This window comes from Lissotriton vulgaris, chromosome 10 (genome assembly GCF_964263255.1).
Source record: "Lissotriton vulgaris chromosome 10, aLisVul1.2, whole genome shotgun sequence".
Taxonomy (NCBI): domain Eukaryota; kingdom Metazoa; phylum Chordata; class Amphibia; order Caudata; family Salamandridae; genus Lissotriton; species Lissotriton vulgaris.
The window spans coordinates 321,559,990-321,568,876 of NC_141698.1; the positions used below are offsets into that span (position 1 = coordinate 321,559,990).

Below are 8,887 nucleotides of genomic sequence, written 5' to 3' on the forward strand. Positions count from 1 at the left end.
TGTGTTGCTGCATTTTCTCCTCGAGAAAGTGGTGTTTTGCCTTGTCTTGCGATCCATGAAACGTTCAGTGGATAGGAGATATAAATGGCAGAGGAATGAGAGATGGAGCAGGGAGATCACCCTACCCCTGGTAAGTTGTTATCTATGTAAATAAGAGTAAATGGGGTCATGTCACGGCTCCCGTTTGTGTGTAAGTGACCAACTGAGTTTATTGCACACATTTCCAAAAATAGCTAGCTCTGTCCGCGTCGGTCTTCGCACAACACATGACCTGCTATTTTGCACGTCCTCTCTAGTGCAAATGCAAAGCAGCAAACGACTAACATTTCCCTTTGCAACAAGTAGCGCTAGACATGCCAAATACGCCATCATGTCCCAAAGGCGAAAGCACGGACCCAGCATTCCTCATTTTCTGAGGTAAAACCAAAGACACTAAGGAAAGCTTCCCATGACCCCGAAACATTCCCGTCTGTCTTGTAAAATCAGACTCTACATCGACTGCCTTTGTCCAAGGTAGACATGCACCCTTCCCTGCGTATTTGCCCGGCCGCAACAAATGTACCTGTCGCTGCCTTAGCCCCAAGAGACACCGGAACTGCTGCACCACCACCTTTTGCATCCCCATATACAAAAGTGGTTATGCTAGGGGTATTATTCGATGAGCCGCAGCATGAAGCGAAAGATGCCTCCAGATGCCTTTTGGGCTGAGGGCCCGGTGCTGGGATAAATGTAACAGGGAAAAAAATAGCTTAATTGAATACCCAATGGAATACAGCCTCGGGCAGAAACACCATACTCTCCTCGGGCAGAAACACCATACTCTCAAAATAGCATTCACTTGGAGGGTTTCGCCCTCTACATACTTCGTGGTCACAAAAAGCTCGCATAGATTTCAACTAGGCGATCCTCAAAACAAAATGATCCATACTTTCAAATATGTTCGTCTCTCTCAACTTTTATTTGCTCCACCTGGTACTTTCACTATCCTTTACGGTTGAGTAGGGGGGGGGGGGGCGAGGTCTACAAGACAGGGGAAAACTGGACAGACTGTGGATCATATCACAATCGAACAGTAAAACAAGCCTGGAAAAATGGCACCGGAGACAAAACGATGTATACGTCTGAGATATATTAAGAAAGACTCCGGTCACCCTCCCCCACGCATGAAAAGTATCTACGTGAGACAGTGACGGTTCACCCTCCACTCCACCAGCCCTACAGATGGAACGTCCCACACTGTGTTAACAATGAAAGTATTGGGGGAGGGTTAGATCAATCCCTACTGATTTTTTTTTTACCTGGGCCCCCGGGTTCTCGGTCAATTCGGCGGCCGGGGGGAGAGTGTGGGGTGTGTTCAACACTTCGGGACCCGTGTCCAAACGTAAGCACCCACCTCAAGAGAGGAGGGACTACGTTTCTTTAGAGGAATGACCGTTCACAACGATGCAAAAGCACGTGACAAAGACGTCACTCCGTACTTCCTGTATCATGAGTATTGTCATTTATATTAGAGAAAAAACACTTAGCAACGACGTAACAACCTGTACAAGAACATAACCTCCTACTTTATTTAGTGCGTCGTGTTACAGAATCTATCTAATAGATGTCGAGCAAGTTTTGGGCGTAAACTATTAGGTGCGTGACGTATTCATGGCCTGTATGGAACCTTGGCTATCAGGTTTCATTAGGAATGTTTCTTGTGGGGATTCTATTTTTGATAGTTTGGTATGGCATTAAGGAGAATAGATGATGTGTTATTTTATTATGAATTCTTGTATTGTTTTATTCTGTATTATTTTATGTGTTCATTTTACATTTGACCTTTCATGTTCTTACATGTTTAGATAAACTGTTATTCTAATTGTAATATTTTTTACGTGTTTTAGAGATAACTTTTTGTGATTATTAATTATCCTCTATGCAAAGTTTGAATTTTGGTTCAAGGTGAAAAAAGAAGGATGTGTCGTTTTTATGACGTGTGTTATGTCGCACCCCGTGAGGTAACAGTTGAGACTAGCAGGGAGCCCTTACATGGAATCTAAGAAAGGGGAGCTTGGACTCTCACCCTGCGACATGACGCCTGTTTAATAAAGTGACTACTGCGGACGTGACGTCAGGAGATACGCGTACGCGGCAGCCATCAGAAGCACCATATTTGGCTCTGTGTCTTATTTATCCGGCCCTCGGTCCCGAGTCTCGCTCCTGCACGTACCAGGGAGACACTAGACAACACAACACTGGCGACGAGGGCGGGTGTGTTCCCGCTGTGTTCCTGTGCTGGGGTGGCGGCCGGCAGTACCTTCAAACCCCGCGGTGCTCGTGCCTTAGAGATCCTGCCGTCAGCACCCGACGTCCACAGGTCAGGTCGGCTGCATTTCACGGCTGGAGCAGGTGCTGCGCTCCTTACACACACGTGGCAGGTCAGCTGAATTTACACTGTCGGAGCAGGCACTATGCTCCGTGCACTCACGTGTCTGCTGGCAGCGCACATGCGCATTGGCCCCCTGTGGAGGAGGAAGGCTCTGTCTGCCGTTTTGAGGCCTGCACACCCAAGGCACTGCCGCTCAGGAGTCCTGCAGTGCCCACAAGCCGCGAGGTACATTGGTTAGAATCATATTGAACGGGGAGCAGAGCCCTCAGCCTGCAACACGCCGAACACAAGTGTGGCAGCACCCAAAGCCCGCAGTGCGCTGCAACCAAGAGTGTGTCCCCCGTTCCCACGGCGTGGCAGTGCCCCAGGCTCACTGAGAGAGACGACCGACAGAGCGCACAGCATCACCACAGCACACTGCACTACAGAGGCTAATCATGTCCACCATTCCACCAATTGAGCCCTATGTGATAGAGGAGCCCCCTTCTGCACAAGCACCAAGATGGAAAGAGTGGGTGGGACGCCTCATTACGTATTTTGAGGCCACGAAAGTCCACAAGGACCAAAAGAGAGCCATGCTACTTCACCTAGGGGGAAAAGACATTCACCACCTCACGAAGACGCTCACAGAAGCGACGCCCAAAACTCACCACAAACTCATTAATGCTCTCACAGGCTATTTCGAACTGACGGCCAACCAAGACTACAAACGTTTCATTTTGCGACAGGCTAGACAACTGCCTGATGAATCGCTGGACACATTCCCTACCTGGTTAAAGAACCTGGCATCCATGTGTGGCTTCAGAGATGAGACGGATGAGATTTGGGGGCAAGTAATCCAGGGGTGTGCCTCGGCGAAACTTAGTGAACGAATATTAGAAGAATCTGGCAAGCCCTTGACACAAATCCTAACCTTTGGGCGCACTAAAGAACTGTCTAAAGCCAGAGCGGCTCACATGGAGGCGGCGCTGCAGTCGCCCGTCCAAGTGGAACCAGTAAATGCAGTCATGACGAAGCCCACAGACCACCGCAATAGGAGGGAACCAGCGAGTAACTCTCAAGGGAACCAGCAATACTGTGGTTATTGTGTAAGACCACCTCACAAAGCTGCTGAATGCCTGGCAAAAGACAAGAAATGCACCGGATGTGGCAGGTACAACCATTTTGAAAAAGTGTGTTGCTCGAAGATATACAGAAAACCCAAGCCAACGGTCAACCTAGTACCCGAGGGAGGCGGTGACTCAAGTGACATGGACGATGACGAAAAGGAGGATTGAGCTGTACACAAAGTGCACATGATCGGAGAAGCGACAAGTCGATGCAGACAACTGCTTCAATGCCACATTCAAGTCAGACAACATGACATCACAGCTGTAGTGGACACTGGCGCTACGATAAGTCTAATGTCGGGCGCACTCTACAAAACTATGCACCCGGCACCTGCCCTACTACCCATGAAGATCTTCGTCTTTGCCTACGGGCACGACAAGCCACTGGACATGAGGGCAAAATTCAGGACAACTGTGACATACGAGGCCAGGTCAGTCACCACCATGGTATATGTCACCGAAGACGGGCAAGGCAAGCTCCTCGGATGTTGAGCAGCGGGAGACCTGGGCATAGTGACCTTCGCATTCTGGATCCATCAGGAATCCGTTCAGCACATACTTACAGAGTTTGCGTTGGTATTCGAGGGAATCGGAAAATATAAAGGAAAAGAGATACACCTCCACATTGACCCCACGGTGCAACCTGTGGCCCTGCGACACCGACTAGTGGCTTTTCACCTCCGCCCATTGGTCGAACAAAAGCTAAGTAAGTTGGAACAGGCTGGCATACTCGAGAAAGTGACGGGACCCACGCCATGGGTATCCCAATAGTCGTCACCCACAAACACAAGCAACCTGGAGCCGTCAGAATATGTGTCGACATGAGACTGCCCAACGCGCCATCAAAAGGGAGAGACACATCACCCCGACCATCAATGAGTTGATTGGAGAGATGACTGGGGCGTGCTGGTTTTCAAAACTCGATCTGCGGTTCGGTTACCACCAGCTCGTCCTAGATCAAGCTTCCCGGAACATCACAACCTTCTTCACACACGTCAGACTCCGAAGGTACACCCGCTTGAGCTTCGGGGTGTCCAGTGCAGCGGAGGTATTCCAGAATGTATTCCACAAGCTAAAAATGGACATTCCTGGGGTCATCAACGTGAGTGACAACATTATGGTACACGCCAAGTCCATATCCGAGCACAACTCCAGTCTGGTGCAAGTTCTTCAGAGAATCAGAGACACTGGACTCACACTACACAAAGAATAATGCAAATTCCTCAAGACCAAGCTGCAGTTCTTCGGTTACACGTTCTCGGCAGAAGGGGTGAATCCGGACCCTGACAAAGTCTGGGACATCAAAAACGGACCAGCCCCGACCAACGTCACTGAAGTTCGCAGTTTCCTTGGAATGGTAAATTATTGCGTGCGATTTATCAGAGACCTCACAACCCTCACTTAACCCCTGAGGGATCTCACCAAGGACTCTGTCCCATGGGTGTGGGGCGAGGCACAGACCAAGTCATTGCAGGACGCCTTATCAGCCGCCACCACTCTGGCATTTTTTGACCCACAAAGATGACACTATTTGCGGTAGACGTAGGCCCGAAGGGACTCGGGGCCATGCTGATGCAACACCGCACTAATGAAGAGGACTGGGCCCCGGTGGCCTTTGTAAGTTGCTCCCTCACGGACACTGAGCAGAGGTACTCACAAATTGAAAAGGAGGTGATTGCGATCACTGGGGGTGTCGTCACTTCCAACTCTTCATGTATGGCAAACCGTTCGTGGTCGCCACTGATCACAAACCTCTCCTTTCACTCTTCTTTGGCACATTGTTGAAGCCTCTGCCTCGGATAGAATAATGGATGTTGCAGCTCCAGAACGACAACTGTCGAGTTGAGTACCAGCCAGGGAGCCGCAATCCTGCAGACTATCAGTCTCAACACCCGAGGGAGGCTACGGCCCAAGAGGGGGAAGACCCGCAGACACAGAAGAGTACGTACGATGTATCACCGAGAGATCATGCCCCGATTACTTACCGGTAATCTTCATTACTCCAAGTATAGTCTTCCTCGCCACATGACTAACAAAGTGAGCTTCAGCTCCACACCAGAACCCTCCAAAGCAAAAAGTCAGCCTCCCACGCCTCTCATCCCTTCCCAATATGGCCGACCCATTACACCCCTGACCTCTATAAGAGGAGGGCCGGCCCAACCCATCAGCCTGAAACTACCAAGCATAAACATGAAGCCGATAGCCAGACAGGGAGGGAGGGATGGGAACTCATGTGGCGAGGAAGACTATACTCGGAGTAATGAAGATTACCGGTAAGTAATCTGTGCATTACCTCCTCGTTAGTCTTCCTCGCCACATGACTAACAAAGTGAGCGCATACCAAAGCCAAGCGGCTTCATGGAAACTCACAAGAAACCAACAGACCAGAATAGGACCCCCACGGAAGAGGACAAACCAAACAGTCCACACGATCGGAAGAACCACCCAAGAGAGGCAACCACGAGCCAGAAGAACCAGCCCGGGACTGAAAGACAACGGAAGGGCCGAAAACCCGGACCCACGGTACACGAAGTGCCGTCAGAAAAAGTGTCCCCAGGACAGACCGAAGGAGGACAGAGAATGCACGGAATCAGACTTCACAGAGCCAAAAGCAACAGCAACAGGCCCCAGAAGAGAAAGCAGCAACCCACCAAGACAGCCCAACGGACAGCCAAAAGTGAGAGGAAGGGCAAGAGCCCATGACACAGAGGGCAACCCCACCACAGCGACCAACAAAAAAAACACTGCAGCAAGAGAAACGCAGACCGACAAACACAGCAACACTGCAAGGGAGGCCAACACAAGGAACCCCCAGAAAGGATCGTGACTACGAGAGAACAGAGGCAGGCACAAGGCCAAAAAAGACCCATGAAAGAGCCGGAATCGACACCGACGAGACCCGGCCACCAAGGGAACCCAACCAGCCAACCGAGCAAGGCGGAAGGCCCAGAGGCCCGCCCACGGAGGCCGAAGGGCGGAAGGGACCAGGCCAAGCTACCAGAAAGGAAGTGAACGGCCAGTAAAAGAAACCAAAGATGCATACCTCCGTACAGGAGGAAAAAGAAACATCGAACACCTGGAACTGAACACTCAACTCTGAGTGGAAGTGTATAAGACCACAACCATTAGGCCACAGGGACTCACCCAGAGGACCCTAAGCAGAAGAAAAAACACAGAGTCCGAAGGTAGGGACACGCAGCGCGGTGGTCCGAGACCGCCGTCCCAGGAACGCCCCACAAGATGGAAGCGAGCCGCCAAAGTGAGCACCAGGAGAAACAGGGCGAAACATGCCCAAGCCATGTCAACACTCCCAGAGGACCACCGAGCCGACAGGCCCCGGAGCCCCAAAACCAGGGACAAAAAAATGAGGACGCAAAGCCACACCGAAAGCGCAGGACCCCACCAGGGAGAAGTGAACCGGGAGCAGCACCCCCGGGCACCCAACAGTACCGCCGGAAACAAAAACCAGCAAGGGAAAGCCAGAAAGCAGGGGCAGGACATGAAACGTGCGCCCACATAGGTCCAACACCGACCAAAGAGTAACATTGCCCAAGCCAACCATCGCAGCAGCGGATGACATGGAGACGCACTCAGGCGAGCACCACGAACCGGACAAAAACCCTGGCCAGGCCACAGAGTCCGTAGTCCCAGAACCCCTGGAAGGAAAAGGACCCCAGGAAAGTGCAAAGCCGGGGGTCCGAGGAGAACCCGATCCAGGCACCAAGAGGCCCGACCCACAGGTCAGTATAGAAGAAAAAAGACCCAGGCAAGGACAGCACCATTGCCCCAAAAGGACAACAGGGGCGAACCCCGCAAACACCCTGGAGCACGAAGTAGGGGAGAAACCGCCCAGGAGGGCAACCAGAAGCCCCCACAGGGCCGAGGGCAAATCCCAGAGAAGCCAAGGAAAGGGTGACAGAAAGCCGACCAACCGACCCGGCACCGACCGGGAACCCCCAAACGTCCCAAAGGAAGGCAAAGGCCTCCCGCACCCGGAAAGGACACGGACCCCACAGGAGAGGCAGCCCAAACCCAGGAAGACCCAGGCTGCGACACACAAAGGAACAAACCAGTCCAGATCCGGCCAACAACCCAGAGCAGAGGTGGACAGATGCACACAGGGCAAGAAAGCCATGGGACCCAGGAAGACCAAGGACGGGAAGCATGACCAAATGGCAAGGCATAGTACCAAAAAGGCTGCAGCAGTCCATAGAGCAGCACAGAAGACACCGAGAGGGTGTCCCAGAGAGGAAGCAAAGGCCGCCAACACCCAGGAAGCGGAAACCTGAACAGAAAGACCACCCGACCCACTGGCAGACAGGGTGGGAAGGGAGCCACCGGGGCAAGAAAAAAGGAACACCCACAGGAACAGGCGGAGACGGGAAGGCCCACAGGGCACAGAGACCAACCGAAAGGGGAGGATCCCCAACGGACAGACGGTGAAAGCACCGCAAGACACAAAGGCACCCAAAACACTCCCTGCGGAGGGTCCACACCAAGGGGAGCAACCCGGACAGGAACAGCCAGGGCTACAAAAAACAGACGAAGGGGGACAGCCTCCCAAGGGAGGAGACCCACCACAGAGCCACCGCATGACGGACCGACCCTGGGAGCCCAACAACCGACAACCGGCGGCGACCCAGCAGAGGCGAAACACAACGTGTAAGTTGAAAGCGCACGTATCACCCAAGGGCCTCAAGGGGCTGAATCACAGGAGGCAAAGGTCACCTAGTGGAAAGGAACTCATAATAACGCCCCCAGATGGAGGAAAAGACAGAGTAGACCCACCAGGAGAAGGACCTGCAACCACAAGGACAATCACAAGTCTCAACAGCGCAAGCATGAAACCACTGTGTCATCAGACCCGGCCACAGAAAAGGACCCCAAGGAGAGCCCCCAACCCCCAGGACGCGAGGGAAACACGACCGGGCGGGCAACGCAAGGCCGCCAATCCAGACAGGCAACAGGGGACGCAACCGCAACGGGCTGGAAAAGAAAAGGCCTGACCCCAAGAGCAGCAGCAGAAGAAAAAGCCCACCTGGAGACCACAGAAGCAGCCCAGGGAAGGACGGGCAGGGGCAGACAGCCGCCCGGCCCCATAAGACATACCGTAGCCCTCGCAAACCTAGAGAGGGTACCCAACGGAAAGGACTAAGGGTTCAAGAACGAAACCTCGGAGGGGGACCTCCTGATCGGCAGTCAAACGCACCCTCACTGAGCCACATCCCCCCCCCAGTGCCACAGCATACAGGACGGAGGAACCACAGGACAATGCTCGCAAAACACCAGGCCAGGAACACACACCCCACTGAGCAAGAGGACGCCGCAAGAGTGACCAATAGCCTAGCGAAGGCAAAATCACAGGTTGAAAACAAAAACTTGAAGGTGTCAAGGCGCTGGGGGCTGT

At 52.6% G+C, this 8,887-nt stretch overlaps 1 protein-coding gene across 3 annotated transcripts in view; it reads right to left on the reverse strand.

Moving 5' to 3' along the window:
- Window positions 1-1,425, reverse strand: part of NKTR (natural killer cell triggering receptor) — a 492,868-nt gene extending 491,443 nt beyond the window's left edge. For all 3 annotated transcript variants that reach the window (XM_086941096.1, XM_086941095.1, XM_086941094.1), the window contains exon 1: window positions 1,299-1,425. The gene's annotated coding sequence lies outside the window, so the exon portion shown is untranslated. The remainder of the gene's footprint in view (window positions 1-1,298) is intronic.
- Window positions 1,426-8,887: the final 7,462 nt, after the last annotated feature.